General features: G+C 45.5%; 1 long non-coding RNA gene across 1 annotated transcript; it reads right to left on the reverse strand.

The window, feature by feature from the left end:
- Positions 1–13,818: 13,818 nt before the first annotated feature.
- Positions 13,819–14,992, reverse strand: LOC118472954 (uncharacterized). The gene is made up of 2 exons (XR_004851486.1): positions 14,628–14,992; positions 13,819–14,539 (listed from the first exon to the last, which is right to left on the reverse strand). It is a non-coding gene; the product is annotated as an uncharacterized lncRNA (long non-coding RNA).
- Between the last annotated feature and the right edge of the window lie 4,861 nt (positions 14,993–19,853).

The raw sequence follows: 19,853 nt of genomic DNA on the forward strand, positions 1-19,853 counted from the left end.
CACAGTACTCGCCAATAAAATAAAAACGCTCTTCTTTTTTTACACACGTAGTAAGAATCATTAGATAAGTTATTGAATATATCTCTATACTAAATTCATTCAAAGATGTAATTATATTTGCCCGCTATTAGACTTCGTACTATCGCTACTTGATCATCACCTATCTGCCTTGGTTTTCAGATTATTTTTCTTGGTTGTGCATGCAAGAGGCGCGAGACGTGGGGGACGAAAAAAAAGCGGCGGCGGTTGATAGGCCAGTAGGATGATGAGAAGACAATAGGGAGGAAGAGAAGAGGGTGCTCGCGGTGTTTGTATGGTTGGTTGTGCATACAAATGGTGAGGTTTGGTAGGAAGGTTCCTCTGGTTCCTTCCTTATTTTCAGGAACAACTATAGATAGAAACACCCTATTTGGTTGAAAAATATAGCTCGTCCTTAGCTTCTTCTAAGATGTAGCATTCGACGAAGAAAAAATATGGGAGATGAGCCAATAGAAGCTCTTTTTTTCTGGCTCCTGATTTATGCTGTTTTTTTGGAGGACCTCATCACTCTTTTATAGGAAGAGCCTATCAAAGCCTCGCCTTTGGTAGATCTTTACGATCGAGAAGTCGTTGGAGGAGTCATTGAAGTGCCGTGTCAAGGATACACAGTCTAGGTACGCAAGCGGGCTAGTTTGTTGACAAAGTTAAAACATTAGTTAGGTTCCCGAGCCCACCTGTATCTTTCGGATGAGATGAAAGCCTGGAACCTGCGGCCCAGGCTCCCAGCCTCTGCAACACATCAGCGCAACAAGCGGTCCGTCCGCTAAGCTTCGGCCCTTTGGGTTTGGGGTGGGCAACATCCAACAGCGAGCCTGTGTTGTTGTGTTGGGCTACGACTTCTCTCTGTTTTAGCATTCCTCTGTGGGCAACGCCGCAACGTGACGTTGAGTGGGCTTAGCGTGGCGTGGTCGCTGAGCAAGTGTGTGTAACACTTTGATTATGTGACTAGCTAGGCCCAGTTAGAACTTGTTTGGTTAGCTCCCAATCCACATGTATTAAGTGGGATTTGGTGAATCTAAATCTCAACTAAGTCAAATATATTCTTAATTTTTTTAAATCATATTCCAATACATTGGTAACGAGATTAAGGGAACAAGGCTTTTAGCAGATGTCAACGAGCCATTGTCTTGGCTGTCTGGCCGTTGATGGTCCCCCCTCGCCCATGCGGCGGCCTACCCATACCATACCCAACGAACCGCGCAGCCATTTCGTTGAGTTCCGAGACCAGTCAGACGGCCCTCCGAAAAGCCGCCGCCTCGACACGCGTCCCGTGCCGGTACCGCGCGTGTCGACCGCCGGCGCACCCCACGCACGCGCGTCCAGCGGTGGCAGACAGCCGCCGCCGCGGTCGTGGTCTCGCGCGCGACGGCGACCCGCTGGCGGGCTTCTAGCTCCGGTGCGTGACATAACACTAGGTCACTTGCGCAGCGCGCTGCTGCCATGCACCACGTTACCTACGTCCTCGATCGGGCGTCTCGCGCCTGGGTTCTGTCAGACGCAGCGGAGATGGCTCCTGACCAACTGGAGGTGTCAGTGTGTGTGTAGCAGCGCGTGCAAAGACTGCAATTAGGACGGGACCCTGGCCTGCTGCATGCCCGGATTCGGATGGAACCATCGTCGTATTCTTATCTCGAGCAGGAGCGGAATATACTACGTACGTACTACTGTACTAGTACTACGATATGGGAGGTCGAAGATTCCAAGAATAAACATAAGACATGGTATATTTATTGCGCCTCTGGCGATCGCTAGCTTTCGCATCCATCAGCAGCGCAGGGCATGCAGGTTACACGCGAAGCTGACTCGAGCGTTTGTCTCTAGTTTCCAGGAGAACCGAGTAGTTCAACCTTCAATATACTCCCTCCGGTATTGAAATACTAGTCATTTTGGTCTTATACTTGTAGTCCAGAAACAAAAGACGAGATTCAAGAGAGGAATTCGTGGTCAAATATGCCGGTTCGTAAGCATTTCAGTAGAACTTCAATGCACGTCAGAGATCAAAGGATTGGAGAAGGCAAGGCATCGAGGCACACAATAAGGACCTGTACTGTACAGCTCTATGACCGCCTTTAGCATTTCACTTATATAGTCACACAAAAACACGTTTTTTGCATTGTTTTGCACCGTATACCGCATTGTTTTTCGTATAGTAGAATATAAATATAAAGATGATGATGTGTAAGTTGCTGGCGGAAGGGCAGGCCAGCCCAGACGTCACTAAACGGCGTAGATTCGAGTAAAGGTAAAGATTGAGGATAAGAAAGGCTAATCTAGAATAAATTACTGGCTTACTGCTACTCGTAAGCCAAGACTGTAAAGTTTTGTAACATATATACGTTACAAGGGATCACCTGTGTAACTCTATAAGGCCCTTCCTAACTTGTGTACCATTTGTCGAACTTTCGTTCTCCTGCTCCTTAATAGCAAGGCTGTCTTCCAAACTAGATCTCCAATAGGGAATGTCGTGACCTTTACCCTCTTGTTGTAAGCCCTGACAACTATGATCTTTCCTGAGCCATTAACCTCTTGTTCGTGTTCTTTGCGCTCTTGTTGCTTGGATCGCTTTCTTTTTTCTCATTATTGTCCTCAAAGTGACTTGTAATCAAAGCAAGAGACACCAAGTGTGTGGTGGTACTTGCGGGGTCTAAGTGACCCGTTTGATTAAGGAGAAAGCTCACTTGGTCTAGGTGACCGTTTGAGAGAGGGAAATGGTTGAAAGAGACCTGGTCTTTGTGACCACCTCAACAGGGACTAGGTTCTTTTGAACCGAACCTCGGTAAAACAAATCATCGTGTTCATCCGCTTTATTTCCTGGTTGATTTGTTTCCCCCCTCTCTCGCCTGGACTTGATATTTGTTCTAACTCTAACCCTGGCTTGTAGTGTGTGTTTAAAGTTATAATTTTCAGATTCCGTCTATCCACCCCCTCTATGCGACTTTCACTCAATACGACTATACACATTTCTCAAAAGCCTCCCTATCAAAGTCAACTCTATCTGAAGAAATAGTTTGTGTTAGAAAGAAATGCAACCTTTCTCCCCTAATTCTCCCTCTCCAAAATTCTCCAAAGTTCTGCTCCTTGTTGATACATGCATTCAGCAAGTACCACGTAGATGCTCAAAAACAGCAACCCCCTCAAAAACAACAAGTCCCCCTAAAAATAATTTACGTACTTTGTTTGAATTATGAGTTGTGTTTCATTTTAAATATAAGTCTGTAAAAGAAAAAAGTTGATGTGCACTACCAGAAACGGGCGCTTTGCCGAGTGCCCGAAGCACTCGGCAAAGCCTTAAAAACACTCGGCAAAGGCTTTGCCGAGTGTGACACTCGGCAAAGAAGGCTCGACAAACAGTGCATCGGCAAAGCCTTCTTTGCCGAGTACTTTTTCTCGGGCACTCGACAAAGAGGTTTGCCGAGTGCCAGGGAGCACTCGACAAAGAAAAGCAGCCGTTACGGTGACGGGTGACGGAGACAGCGTCTTTGCCGAGTGTCACGGATGACACTCGACAAAGGAGTTACCTTTACCAAGTGTCTTCCCAGAAGCACTCGGCAAAGAATACATCTTTGCCGAGTGCCCTCTGGGACACTCGGCAAAGAGCCCGCCAGGGAGGGTCCACATGTCAGGCTCTTTGCCGAGTGTTCTGTGCGGCACTCGGCAAAGCCGACCTCTTTGCCGAGTGCCAGCGACATAGCACTCGACAAAGTCCCTAAACCGGTGCCCAGGTTTTTGCTCTTTGCCGAGTGTTGTGACCCTGACACTCGGCAAAGCGCCTCTTTGTCGAGTGTTACACTCGGCAAAGTGACCAGTATATACCTTTTATTTGTTTTTTGTATTCCATCCACACAAACAAAAGATATCACATATATATCACATATGTACATCACAGATATCATCACAAACATAAATAGCCAACACAAACATAAAACTGTCACCACAAACATAAATATTCATCACAAACATAAGTGTTCAACACAAGTATCAAACATAAACATAAGTCTCAAACGTCGCAAGCTCTCACATAAGTATCAACACATAGACATAAGTATTATACATAAGTTCTGAAGCCTAAAACAATGAAAACACAACACTCATGGAGGTGGGCGGTTTGACCGGGGCTGGGTTGGGCTGAACCCTTCCGGAGGGTTGTTGGATGCCGCCCCAGATTGGCCCTGCACAGAGAAGAGATTGCATATGTTATACCAGATGCATTACATACATGTAACTACAATTTTGATACCCACAGGAGTGTGGAAGAGAGCAGGGTCAACTGGAGGGAACAATGGAGGTGGCGGAGCGATGCCCTGTGCGGCGCCAAGGCTCTGCATGTACTGGAACATCTCCGCCATCCTCTGATGATCTGCCCGGCGCTCCGCCTCCCGCTCCGCCATCATCCTCGCCTCCATCTCGTGACGTTCCCTCCTCTCTTCTTCTAGTTGGGTATGTAATATTACAAGCCAACGTTATAGTAACTCAAAGAGTAGGTATATAACTCAAGGAAGGACGAGTTACAGAAGCACTAACCTCGAGTTGCTGTATGCGATGCTGTGAGCTGTCGTGCCGAGGTCGTATGGCTGGACTCGAGCCCGTGCTCCTTGCTCTCACCTGAGACAGAGTGGGAGTGGAGGACGAGTCGATTGCCCCGTCGGCAATCCAGTACCGCCCATGTCTCTTGCCTCCTCCGACCCTCATGAGCACATCGGGGTCGATCGGCTCGATGCTCGGATCATAGTCTGGGCCATGGACCTCCTGCGCCATGGCGGTGTAGTCATGGAGGCGGCTGTAGACGGCGGGGTTAGTGAAAGTCGCCTAGAGGGGGGTGAATAGGGCGAAACTGAAATTTACAAGGTTAATCACAACTACAAGCCGGGTTAGCGTTAGAAATATAATCGAGTCCGCGAGAGAGGGTGGAAAACAAATCGCAAGCAAATAAGAAGTGTGACACGCGGATTTGTTTTACCGAGGTTCGGTTCTCGCAAACCTACTCCCCGTTGAGGAGGCCACAAAGGCCGGGTCTCTTTCAACCCTTTCCCTCTCTCAAACGGTCCCTCGGACTGAGTGAGCTTTCTCTCCTCAAATCAACCGGGAACAAAACTTCCCCACAAGGACCACCACACAATTGGTGTCTCTTGCCTCGGTTACAAGTGAGTATGAATCTCAAGAAAGAATGAGAAATAAGAAAGCAATCCAAGCGCAAGAGCTCAAGAGAACACAACAAATCACTCTCACTTATCACTAAAGCTTTTGTGGAATTGGGAGAGGATTTGATCACTTGGGTGTGTCTTGTATTGAATGCCTAGCTCTTGTAACTGGTTGGAAGTGTGAAAACTTGGATGACTTGAATGTGGGGTGGTTGGGGGTATTTATAACCCCAACCACCAAACTAGCCGTTTGGTGGGGCTGTCTGTCGCATGGTGCACCGGACAGTCCGGTGCACACCGGACAGTGTCCGGTGCGCCAGCCACGTCACCAGGCCGTTAGATTCCGACCGTTGGAGCTCTGACTGCTGGGCCCGCCTGGATGTCTGGTGGCACACCGGACATGTACTGTAGAGTGTCCGTTGCGCCACTTCGCGCGTGCCTGACTTCTGCGCGCTCTGGCGCGCATTTAATGCTGCTGCAGGTGACCGTTGGCGCGAAGTAGCCGTTGCTTCGCTGGCTCACTGGACAGTCCGGTGTACACCGGACATGTCCGGTGAATTATAGCGGAGCGAATTCCCGAAGCTGGTGAGTTCAAGAGACGCTTCATTCCTGGGGCACCAGACACTGTCCGGTGTACACCGGACAGTCCGGTGAATTATAGCGGAGCGCCTCTGGATTTTCTCGAAGGTGAGAAGTTTAGCGTGAAGTCCCCTGGTGCACCGGACACTGTCCGGTGGCACACCGGACAGTCCGGTGCGCCAGACCAGGGCTGCCTACGGTTATCCCTTGCTCTCTATGTTGAACCTAATTCTTGGTCTTTCTATTGGCTAAGTGTGAACCTTTGGCACCTGTATAACTTATACACTAGAGCAAAACTAGTTAGTCCAATTAGTTGTGTTGGGCAATTCAACCACCAAAATCAATTAGGAAAATAGGTGTAAGCCTAATTCCCTTTCAGTTAGTGTAGGCCTCGGGCCCGTCATCCGGGTTGTAGGTGACGTCGGACGTCGCCTTACCCTTATGGGCCATATCATAGGCCGAGAAGGTGGAGCAAGGCCGGCCACCATGTGACGCCGACTGCAACGAAAACCAACGAGATAGTTAGAAATAATATCTAACTTAGTGCTATATATCTAAATAAAAAAGATGGCGTACCCATGCTTCGGCATATTGTCCCAGGCTCCGGCTGCCTTGGTGGTGGGAGGGGCCTTGCATCATCAAACGCCGTTCCTGGCTAGCGGTGTGCGCCTCGTCCCACTCAACCGAACACCACCTATCCACCATCTGCTCCTAGCACAGAGGATGTGCGGCACACCAATGTGGAATCATCTACAAAGTAAACACGTAAAGTGCATATCAGAATATAAAATAAAATTCATGCATGGAGTACTGGTACCAAACATGCATGACTTTACCTGCAGGTACTGCTCCCTGGTCAACGACATGGTTCGGGCTTGAGGTTTGGTCACCGTCTCCCCAAGGACGGAGCCGTGGTAGGTGATGATGGCCTGGATTCGGGCCTCATAGTGCATGTCCACGACGAGCTTCTTACAGCTCGTGGTGGCCACCACATCCGCCCTAGCCTCGTATCCAGCATCGCATCTGAAGAAATCCTGCATACAAAAACGATGTATCCATACATTATTTCAAGAATTTGCAACGAATGCGACATATTTTACATTATACTAAGACTTACCCACAGCTCTTGCTTCACCCGCTCCGCCTTGTTATTGAATTCCCGGCCGTCCCGGTCTACTGCATCGGGGGCGACGACGTAGTGGTCGAAGGTGAAGGCTGGGCCCGTCACTCCGGCGTACTCCACAAGTCCAGGGAAGTGTTCCCTGCACAGCAGGCCGAGGATGCCATTGGGGGGGGGGGGGCGACGATGACCCCCAGCATAATCCAAAACCGTCCAAAACCTGTCCAAGTGATAAATAAAAAGTATTAGTTTATATTATGATTTTGAACACATAATATGAACAAGAATGAAGAACATAAAGTTACATACCTCTCCCCTTCCGGCCGAATCAGCGGTCGCCTGTCCCGAAGTATGGGACGCTGAGGGAGACTCGCGGGGCCTCGCAGGTAGATGCTCCTCGAACTTGAGCCGCCTGAACCTGAGGCGTCCTGCTGCTGGTCATCGTCGTCCTACTGCTGGTCGTCGTCATCCTGAGGCGCCGCCTGCTGCTGCGCTGCCTGCTCTGCCTCGTCCTGCTGCGCTGCCTGCTCTGCCTCGTCTGCCGTCCTACTCCTCCTCCCCTCCTCCTCCTACTCAGCCAATTACCGCCGACCATATTTGTCCAACAACCTGCAATTAAGAGTAAACAAATAAGCACATATAAAAAAGATGTATTTAAAAACAGGTGCGAAATAAAAAGTCATATAGCATTACATCGATTAAAAATAATCTTCATATGTGTCGGGGTTAGCCGGATCATAACTCTCATCATCACTATCAACCATTTCAATCTCAACACCATCGGAAGACGCAAGTTCGTCATTAATGTCATTGCCTTCAAGGATTACTAAGTCATTATCATTTTGCACATCATCATCCTCCTCATCAACAACCATTTCAATATCTATGTCCATTCCGATAGCTTCAGTTAAGTCTATCTCAAATCGCCCTTCTAGCCCATCTTCTTGGAAGAACTCTCTATCATATGTGTCCGGGTCTAAGTTGTAATCTTCATCGTTAGGAATAGGTAACCTCCCATGCGGCGATACCTTATACACAACATCCCAACCCTTAAGATGTTATTTCGTTTGACACGCATATGGGAGATAATACACTTGTGTGGCCTGTTGGGCCACGATATAGACATCATCTCCTGCTAAGGTGGAATCTTGTTGAATTTCGACTATCCCAAGATTAGAATGTGTCCGTCTCGTCACTTGAGGGTCAAACCAATGACATTTGAATATCACTGGAGTAAGAGGTTTGGAACCATAAAAATTGAGCTCATATATTTCTTCGATTCGTCCAAAATAATCGACATTGTCAAGGGCGGGCGTAAAGACTCCAGAACACGTTGTTTTCCGATTGGGCCGACTTTTGTCGTAGTTTGTTGTGCGAAAACGGTATCCATTGACGTCATACCCAGAATATTTCTTGACCCTATAAGCAAAGTCGTTGGCACTTGTCTCAACTCGGCACTCATAGACGGATCTCTTTGGCCCTGCAAGTATTCGCAAGTTAAAAGACGCTAAATTGAGTTCAAAGACGTATCTCTTTTACAAACTAAGCACGTACCTTACGTTTGAACCAGGAAATGAAATCGGGCAACCCATTTCTCGCACCCTTTCTAAGTAGAGCGTCATATTCCTCTAGAGTGGGTTCCCTTGATCGACGCCAGAATTCATGAAGAAATTGTTCCATGTATGGCGTCACCTCTTCAAGGTTGGTCAATACGTATAGCATGATATGCCGCCACTCTTCATGTGTCAGGGTCTTGGTGGTCGAACCACTTGCGCTTCCGAGTTGGCCTCGAAATATGCTAAGGTTCAATTCATTGTCGCCATCATTGTAACGAGGGGGTGGATTATGCACGCTCGACAGTTTGTCACCATAATAAGTTGTTGTGAAGTTTGAGACCTCCTCTAGAATGTATGCCTCTGCAATGGAAGCCTCGATTTTGCATTTATTTCTACATTTCTTCCGAATAGTCTTTAGACATCTCTCGATTGGATAGCACCAACGTCCCTGCACAGGCCCCCCATTTGTGCCTCATAGGGGAGATGAAGAATCAAATGCTGCATTGGATTGAAGAAGCCGGGTGGAAATATCTTCTCAAGCTTACACAGTAACACGGGGGGCCAATCTTTCCAAGTTTGCAACCACGGTCCGAGATAACTCTTTTGCACAAAGCTGACGGAAGAAATAGCTCAACTCTAAAAGCGCTAGCCAGACATGCTCAGGGACATAGCCTCGAACCATCGCAGGAAGAATCTTCAATCCATATGTGGAAGTCATGACTCTTCATCCCTAAGACTCGCATAGTAGATAAGTTCACCCCCCTACTCAGGTTAGCTGCATACCCATCAGGGAACATCAACATCTTGATCCACTGAAGTACTTCCTTCCTTTGGGCCTTGCTTAGGAAGAAATCGGCCTTAGGCCTTCTCCACGTCTTTCCGCCACTTGGCGGCTTCATCTCTAGTTTTGGTCTATCACATAACGCTGCCAGATCCACTCTTGCCTTCACATTATCCTTTGACTTATCAGGAATGTCCATAATTGTTGCCCACAGTGCCTCGGCAACATTCTTTTCAGTGTGCATCACGTCAATGTTGTGTGGAAGGAGCAGGTCGTCATAATACGGGAGCCGAGTCAAGCCAGACTTATGTGTCCACATATGCTGCTCACCATATCCCACAAAACCACCTTCTGTATTGGCCACGAGCCCATCTATATGTTGACGAATTTCGGCACCAGTCATCGTTGCAGGTGGGCGGTCTGTCACTACGACACCTTTCGTAAAGTTCTTGATGTCTAGGCGGAATGGATGGTCAGCAGGAAGAAATTGTCGATGTTTATCGAAGGACGAATATTTGCCACCCTTTTTCAACCAAATGAACCTGAGAGCTTCCTTGCAAACTGGGCATGGGAACTTACCGTGAACACACCAGGCACATAATAGCCCATACGCCGGTAAGTCATGCATGGAGTACTAGTACCGAACATGCATTCTGAAATTTGTCTTCGTAGCTCGGTCATACGTCCATACCCCTTCCTCCCAGGCACGTACCAATTCATCGATCAAAGGCTCCATGTACACGCCCATTTTGTTCCCCGGGTGTCCAGGAATTATCAACGACACGAATATATTCTGCCTTTGAAAGCACACACCAGGGGGGAGATTGATTGGGATAACAAACACGGGCCAACATGTGTACGAGGCAGCGCTCATTCCATAGGGATTGAACCCATCTGTGGCCAACGCAACACGTACATTATGAGCCTCTTCGGTTTTCTCACGGTGAATGTAATCAAAGTGTTTCCATGCTTCACCATCGGATGCATGCACCATCTTGTCAGAATTGTATCGTTTTCCATTTTTGTGCCATGTCATCTGTTTCGCGGATTCCTCTGTCATGTAAAGACGCTGGATCCTCGATATGAACGGAAGGTGCCGTAGGATTGTCAAGGGGATGTCGAGCTGCCTCTTCTGTCCATCACCAGAGTCTACCTCCATGAACCTAGACGAATTACACTTGGGACAGTACTTTGCCTCCGCGTATTCTTTCCTAAATAGCACACAGCCCTTCGGACAAGCATGAATCTGCTCATACGTCATCTTGAGTGCACGAAGGAGTTTCTGTGCCTCGTACATGCTCTTTAGCAGAACGTGATTATCCGGAAGTAGGCTCCCAATAACCGTCAACAAGCCATCGAATGCGTCTCTACTCATGCTGTACTGCGACTAGAACGCCATTACACGCCCAATGGCATCCAGTTGAGAAACCTTTGTCTGGCCGTGAAGGGGCTTCTGTGCCGCGTCGAACATATCGTAGAACGCCTTTGCAGTCGGCTCTGGCTCGTCATCCATACATCCTCCCGTGTACTGTGCCTCATGATAGTCGTTCAACATATCCGCTACCCCCGCATCCGCGTCATAATCCTCGACATGTTATCAACACCTCCTCTCTCGTACGATGCGCTTCACCATGAAATATCCACCGAGTATAGCCCGGCGTAAATCCATTCTTCCAAATATGTTCTACCATGGCCTTCTTTGGTTTTCTTTTCCGGTTGGCACATTTGCTGCATGGGCATGGGACTAGACTCGCTCCTTTAGCAGCTTCACCATATGCCCGTTCCACGAAATCATCGGTCTTTCTAATCCATTCAGTGGTGACATCGTTCCTTCCTCTACGGCCCGTGTACATTCACTCACGGTCCTCCATCCTCTAACAGAAGCCTAGCAACAGAAAATTTCGGCAGCACCTCCCCTGCACGGGGAGGTTTCAAAATCCTGTAAATAAAACTATCAGCACGATGGCTGACATCCACACATAATTCAACGACACGATGGCCAACAATCAACAATACTACATATTAACCTAATCATACATGTATATAATTAACTCAATATTAAAACTAATCATTTCATATAAAAATCATACACGTAGAACATAAAGCAAGCAATCACCTTGGAGGTTTGGTCGCGGGCGAGACGACGGGGCGCGGGCTAGGCGACGGGTCGCGTGCGAGGGCACGTCAGGGGAACGGCGGGGGCAGTGGGCGGGGGCACGGCGAGGAGCGCGGCGGGGGCACGGCGAGGGGCACGGGCGAGGGCGAGGGGCACAGCGAGGGGCACGGCGGGCGCGGGCACGGGCACGGCAAGTGTGGGCACAACAGCGGGCTGCGGGCACGGGCACGGCGAGCGCGGGCGCGATGGGCGAGGGGCACGGCGGCGTCAGTGCGCGCACGGTGGGCGCGGGTGAGGGGCACGGCGGCGCGGGCGTGGCTGCGGGCACAGCGGCGACGGCGGGCGCGGCTGCGGTGGCGAGGCGAGGGCGCGAGGGCACGACGGCAGTGGGCGAGGGCACGACGGCGGTGGGCGAGGTCGCGGCGGCGGTGGGCAGGGGCGCGGTGGGCGAGGGCGCGGCGGCGAGGGCGCGGCGGCGGCGGTTGAGAGTGAGAGTGAGAGAGTGAGGAAGAAAGCACTGACCGTTGGTATGTACGCGTGCTTTGCCGAGTGCCCGTGATCTAGCACTCGGCAAAGTTTTTTTTAATTTTAAAATACGCTTTGCCGAGTGCCAGATCGCTGGCACTCGGCAAAGCTGTCTTTGCCGAGTGTCCTCTGGGCGACACTCGACAAAGACTCTTTCACTTTTCTTTGCCGAGTGTCACTCAGCTGACGCTCGGCAAAGCCTACTTTGCCGAGTGTCAACCAGCTGACACTCGGCAAAGTACATTTGTATTTTTTTTGTTTTTGCCCCCAAACTTTTTGTGGTATGTTCCTACACTATGTAGACCTACATGTATCATTTGTGGACAATTATAACAGAGTTTTCAATCGTTAGTAGATTTAGTTCGTTTATTTGAATTTCTTCGGAAAATTCTGATTTGAACTGCAGGTCACTCGAAACTTGGAAAGCCGTGCATGAAAAAATGATATTCATGTTACATAGCATAAGTTACGACCGATTTCAGAAGCGGACCGAAAACTTCGAGCAACATGCTCACTAAACATGGCCGTGAACTTGCCATCCACATGTTTAAAAATTATATAAAACACAAACAAAGTCAGAAAATCATGAAAGTTGTCCACGTGTCATGATATCATATGTACAGGATGTGATAAAAATTTTAGAATGTTTGGAGAAAGTTGTGAGACACTATGTGTAGAAACCTAAGAGAACTACACATGAAATCATAGAGTTTTAATGTGGATCTCTTAGGTTTGTACACATAGCGCGTCATAGTTTTCTCGAAACCTTTTCAATTTTTTTATCACAGCCTGTACATATGATATCATGACACGTGGACAAGTTTCATGATTTTCTGACTTTGTTTGTGTTTTATACAATTTTTAAACATGTGGATGGCAAGTTCACGACCATGTTTAGTGAACATGTTGCTCGAAGTTTCCGGTCCGCTTCTGGAATCGGTCGTAACTTATGCTAAGTAACATGAATATCATTTTTTCATGCACGGTTTTCCAAGTTTCGAGTGACCTGCAGTTCAAATTTGAATTTTCCGAAGAAATTCAAATAAACGAACTAAATCTACTAACGATTGAAAACTCTGTTATAATTGTCCACAAATGATACATGTAGGTCTACATAGTGTAGGAACATACACTACTAGAAAACCCCCCTTGTAGCTATGCTTTTTTGGACAATAGGCACGCTTTAATTCGTCTCTATATGAATGTACGCACGCTTTCCAAAAACGTGTTAGAAGCGTCTTCGTATGGACCGTATCAGACTTTGTAGAAACGATTATTGTAAGCGTATATATTAGATGAATAGACGTTTCATAGACACGTTAGATGCATGTTTAGTCACATTGATACGCTTTTATAGATGCGCATATAACATGTGTCTATTATTGTTGTTACGTCATATAGTAACGTTTCATTATGTGTGAAAAAATATAGATACGATATTATAGATACATTCATAATTCATGTGTATTACTATAGTCACGTTTTATAGTGACGCTTTATTGCGCATTAAGGAGTATAGAGATGATATAGTAGGTGACACGAATGATGACATGGCAGGTGATGTGGATAGGTGACATGGCAGGTGATGTGGAAAAATGACGTGGCAGGTGATGTGGAAAGGTGACGTGTCAGCTGAACTGGCGAGTGACACATTTTATAGTAATGCCAAAACGCGTGTTAACAAAAGTAGAAACAATAATATAGCCGCGTTTGTATTGTGTGCCTACGCATATCAATACGTTATATAGTAACGTCAAAGTGTGTATTAAGACCTGTAGAAACGATTTTGTACATACATCTATATTTGTTTGTAATAATATAGACACGTTATACTGTCACACTTTATTACGTGTCAAAAAAGATGTTTTCATTTATATATTTATATATATAAATGTGCATCGAGATGAATGTTAAAAAAATCAAATTATAAACCCTCAATAATATTGTTTTTGGCCTTGGCAAAATATCAAGAAGCTAACTAACTCGATAGCAAACATGTTCAGTAACTGCCAATTGTGTTCACAAAGAAGCAAAGCCAAAGTGGCAATATCATACAAATATCACTTAAAAATTTTAGTAACTACTAGAATCTAACTGATTCACTTTGCAATTATACTAGGCTTCCCATCTAGCTTTGTCCACGCCATCTAGCTTTGTCCACGTGCTGCAGGTACCAATTTGTTGCGGGTACAAGATAAGCTTCTAGCTTGCTTCACCTATGAAGCATGTGTTAGATCAATAACTCAATTTGAAGTTGTTATGGGGACACATGTACTATTTCAAATAAAAAAGAAACTTACATGTGTAATTGGCCAAGGAATAACATAGCCAATAGCATCAATTAGTGTACGAATCTGATTAGATGGTCTAGGTACCTCCTCATTTGTAATATTGCCAAGTTCAATATTTTCAAGGCCTTCAATAAGAACCCCACAATATTCTGGTCCAAGCTTTGCTCCTAATATTTCTCTTTGGCTATCTGTAGTCACTAACTTCCATTTGGCCACAACTCTGCCTTTGTTTATCAGTGAAATAAGGTAGACTTGCTTTTGTCTCTACAAATTACAAAACATGAACATATGATCTTTTGGTAAAACAACGTCATAATTGGAAAGAAATAAGGCAAATAAAACCACATACTGATTCTGATATGCCCATGTTGGCAGCTTGAACCCTTCGAGTTCTCTATAATAAACATCAAATCATAGCATCACTTAATCAAATTATGCTTTATATTTTAATTGAAACAATAATACAATTAGCTTAGACATACCATGTTGTGCAATACAGGATCACTTGGCAAATCTGTGACTATATTGTCATCAAGTTGTGCCTCCTACAGACATAGTTTCACTCAATTATTATAGAAAAAGAAAATTATAAATATTAGATTTTAACAGGGAATGTAGACGAACAGGAACCAATTACTGAACCCTAGAGTTGCAAAAGAAAGCTAATTAATTAGGCAACTAAACTAAAAGGGAGTTTTTAATGTTTTTCACTTAAGTTTATATAGGCTAAATGAGACGGATTAACAACTGAATGAAAGCAGAGTACATGCTACTTCAGTACTTCTTCTTAAAAAACTACACAGAATCAAAGAGCAATAAATCAACAGGTGAAAAGAAACTTTGCAAAAACGGACTTGTAGATTTTGGAAAGTTGAACAACTTTCATGTATGGAGAATTCCAAGTTTTAGAGGAAAAGTTGGAGTAAAAAGCTTAATTCAGTTTTGAATCAGACTTGAAGTTTGCTGAAAATAATATCAACTAGCTGTTTTTGGGCCTTCATAACTTTTGATTTATAAACAGTTTGAAGATGGTCATTATAACAAAGTTATAGGGCCACATGAGGAGTACAAGTTTTGTTAAGTCACCTAGCTCTAAAGTTATATGGAACTTGGAGTAAAATTAGTCCAAAGTAGAGCTAACAGAGTTTCTGGATTTCAGACTTAGTAGATTTCAGAGGCTGAATTTCAGTATCTGGATCCAACTTTGGGCCTTGATATTTTGGAATCCAGGGGGTTGTGGTTAATGAACACTATACAAAACTCGTAGAGAGATGATAGAAGAACAATTCTTATTAAGTGATATAGCCCCAAAGCTATATGCTACTGGTAGAAAAGATAGTCCAAAGATTGATTGGCAGATTTCTGAGTTTTCAGACTTACAACAGTAACTGAACCTGAAGTTAGTGTTTGATAGCAGTTTTGGGCGCTTGTTTGTGACTAATCCCTAAGTATTTGGGGTGAGAGATCCATAAAGGGATTGAAGACCGTATGTTGGTGAATCACTTTCCTTAAGTGAGCTTGACATAACCCCATGCAAAATTTGGAGTAAAGCTTGCCTAAAAATGGACTGTCAGTGTATTGGGGACTTAGTGGTTCAGAGCTGAAACTCTGAAAAACAGCCAATGGTGCTCTGTTTGGAGCTCAGTTGTGATTAATCCATATGGTTTTAGACTAAGAGCTGTATAGCAAAATGGAAGACCATATATAGGAGAACAAATTTCTTTAAGTAAGATTGGTTTGTGCTACACAAAAAAAGGAGTAACAGTGGCTCAAATTTGGACTAGGTGGTTGAATTCTGAATTTTCAGATTTGGAATTGTATAAGTCTGAATACATGTCCGTTTGCTCCACTTTGAGGGCTTGTAAGGGCTGTTCTGTGTAGCTTTGTGCCAGAATGTCTTAAGCAAAGTTGGAGAGGTTGTATCCATAAGCAAAGTTTATTAAGGGACCCTGGCTTGACATTGTGTAAATTTGAAAGATTTGGGCACCCTGTTGGGGACTTGTTCTTAAATGCTAAGAGTTAAGAACAAGGCAACATAGAAAATGTTAATCGTTAATATCCTTCGTCCTCCGAAGCATTATTTCCCTTAGGAGATAATGATTTGCGGACGAAGGTGATGAAGGTCATACCTTCATCAATTCATCAAACAATGACGAAGGGTGAAATATAAAGAATGTAAAAGAAAACGTGAACAATCATTTATTATTATTGAGCATAAACAAAGATATTATTGAACTACAAGTGTACCTTCAATGACAGTACAAGCGTGACGCAAAAAGCGAATGCCAAGTCAGCGTGAACAGTACGGAGATACTGTTCACCTATTTATAGACACGGGACACAGCCCTTGCAAAATTACATTCATGCCCTTTACATTTGATAATAACTCTATAGTAGTCTATTGAGGTCTGAATAGCCTTTTCATCTTTAAGTCGGTTCCATTCTTTGCTGTCGCGCCGAAGCTTTCCTGCTCGCACCTTCGGCTCTGAGTCAACCTTCGTATTATTCCGGTCCACTGCAATGCCGACTTTAGTCCGAGGGTACCTGTTTACACATTGTACTGCAGGAATACTGTTAAATCCTGTTTTTGAGGACCTTCGGACGCCGAAGGTCCCCAACAGTAGCCCCTCGCAATATTAATTTGTTCGAAGTAATAAATTTAGATTGCGATATGGACGAAGGCTTTTCGCCGAAGGTCCGAAAAAACACCTTCCCTTTGCTAGAATAGCAACATTCAATGACAAGTGGGGTCTTTCAGCTTTCAACGCACCGAGCGTATAAATACGGCCATACCGCAAACTCATTTTGGTACGTGCACTTGCCATCTGCCCCTGCTTACTCAATTTTATCTCTTGCGCGCAAAAATTTACTGAGCTTTTAGTTTTGAAGCTTCGGCACTGAAAACAATTTTTAGCATTCCGAAGATGTCTGAAGACAAAAAGGCCGGTCCCGAGATGAAGCTGAGTCTCTCTGAAGAGAAGAACCTGGGGTTCCTTATAGCGATGGCGGAGACCAATACGGAAAAAATTACCAAGGAGATACTGGAAGGCTTGTCTGAAGATACTGGTGACAGCGACAGTTACGATGTAGAAAGTGGTGGGGAAGAGTCCGAAGATCGGCCATGGCGGCCAAGTCACGCGGTTTTCGGGAAAACCACCATTAAGCAGAGTCATATTGATAATATGAGGGGCCGATATTTTCAAGATATATCTATTGTGAGAGCTGATGATGGAGAAAAAACTTCTCCCACCCCCGAAGAAGATGAAGTCGTAATCTTCCGAAGCTTTCTCAAGGCTGGGCTTCGATTCCCCCTGAGCAACTTTGTTGTTGAAGTTCTGAAAACATTTCAAATCTACCTTCATCAAATTACTCCCGAAGCTATCCTAAGAATGGGGATGTTTGTCTGGGCTGCGAGAAGCCAAGGTTTAGAACCAGATGCCAAAAGCTTTTGCAACATTCATGAGTTGTTATATGAGACGAAGCCCTGGGGGAAAGAACAATATCACAACAACTTTGGGTGCTACAGCTTCGTTGCCCGCTCCGGGTCAAGCTGCCCTGTGCCGACTTTTCGGAAAAGATGGCCCGGAGCCTGGATGACTGAATGGTTCTATGTAAAGAATGACCTGACAACGCAAGAAGATGTTAAGAGTATCATTATGCGCCCCATCTGGCAACGCTTCGGACTTCGAAGGCCGAAGGTTAAAATGGATGAAGCAGCCGAGGAATGCCAAAGAGCCTTCGGCGTAGTCTGCTCTTTTATTGGGACAAGAGACTTGATTCAAGAACACATTGCCTTTAGGGTATGGCCACTTGCAGGAAAGTGGGAAATGCCGAAGGAGACCATCAAGGAGTCCGACGAAGGCGGACTGGTCAGACTAAAATACACATTCAAATACGGGGATAAATTTGTTGAACCCGATGACGACTGGTTGAAAAACATTGAAACATTAAGTGATGAACTGCTTGGGGCATATTCGAAGGCCGAGAACACTGCAATGTCAGCAGCCTTCGGAGGCCGAAAAAAGAAGAGGCTGAATCGGGTATTTGATGCCATCGGGTTTGTCTACCCTGACTATTGCTATCCCACCCGAAGGCAGAAGAGAAAAAACACAACCTCTGCAAAGGAAGAAACTGCGGCTGCTCCTAGCGAGCCAGAACCGAAAAGGAAGAAGATAAAGGTTCTTACGCATCGGCCGCGCTATATTGAACCAGCTTCAGTGCCTGAGTTTACCGGAGAAACTCCTTCGGCCACCGAAACTGAAAAACCAGCCGAGCCAACTTTTCTGCCAGAAGTCATAGAAACGGCCGAAGTGCCAACAAAGACAAAATTGGAGCAATCAAAGATTTTGTTACCGGAAACGAAAGAGAAGGCCGAGGTGCCATTCACAGAAAAAATGGAAGAGGTAAAAGAAGCAACTGAGGGCTCCAAAACATCAGAAGTTTTGAGTCCTACAGCAATCACTGAGACAGCAAAAAATGAAAAAGTGCCAACCGTAACTCCGAAGAGAAAAAGAATGGCTAATGTGCTAGATGTACTAGAAACGATCAAATCTTCGAGCACACCTCCGAAGAAGACTGCTGTTACTTCTGAAACAACAGCTGAAATTTCTGGTTCTACAGCTCCAGAGCAAGAAATTGAAGCCGAAGCTGGGCCCTCAGAGCCCGCAAAGGCAAAAACGTTGGAAAGTGAGGCAGAAAAAATAACAAAGCCAACTTTTGTTGAAGAAACTGGTGTTGTTACCCCCGAAGCATCCCCCAAAATTCGTGATTATATTTTTCGTCATGCTTCGGGGAAAAAATTATCAGAAAAAGAAGAACAAGAGGCCCAACATTATGCCCAAAAGTTGAAATATCCAAAGGGGGCGTTGATATTTAATGGCAGTGGAGAAGAAGATTTCTTGTATTGTCTCCCCGACAGCAAGGAAATTTCTGTCTGTCGGGAGATGAGCAGAAGCTTCGGATTCCCAACTTTAGAAGACGGACTTTCGGTGCTATCGAAGAACGATCTGGCCGACAGCCTGGCTTACAATAGTTTAAAGGTGCGACAAATAAATAAATAAAAAATTTTCGTTTGACAAAACCTATTGACGCACACATATGTCTTTTTGCAGGGCTTGATACTTAGCAATGCCCTCAGGGCACAGAAAGATGCCGAAGACGAAGGGTGTACTATAGCCCTGAGCAACCTTCGTTCCGAAGTAATTGAACTGAGGAACGAAGGTCTCGAAAAAGATAAAATATTATACTCATTGATAAATAAAATAAAGGAAGACGAAGCTGCTTTTAAAAGTCAAGCTGAAGCTCAGAAACGCGAAATTGAGGACCTTCGGAAACAACTGGCCAGAGCCAAGGAAGAACGCATATTGGAAGAAACAAAGCGTGAACTCAGCGATCAATGGGCAGATCACCTAGAAGTGACTGTTGAAGAGCTTCGTTCATCCAAAAAGAGATGCTACAACAAATCTATAGATTGTGTTAAGAAATTAAAGGCTAGCTTCGCCAAGGTTGGCGCATTCTCAAGTGAGGAAAACTTTTCGAGAGGCAATCCCGAAGGTGTCATTGAATGGATTGACCACGAAGCTGAAGCCTTCGAAGAAATTTTAAATAGCCGAGGAGATATATGTGCCTTCTCTGGCGCCAGAGGGATTGCCGCCATCTTAGAGAAGAAGAGCTGCGAACATGTAAAAATTTTAGCACAGTCCGAAGCT

This window comes from Zea mays, chromosome 7 (genome assembly GCF_902167145.1).
Source record: "Zea mays cultivar B73 chromosome 7, Zm-B73-REFERENCE-NAM-5.0, whole genome shotgun sequence".
Lineage (NCBI taxonomy): Eukaryota > Viridiplantae > Streptophyta > Magnoliopsida > Poales > Poaceae > Zea > Zea mays.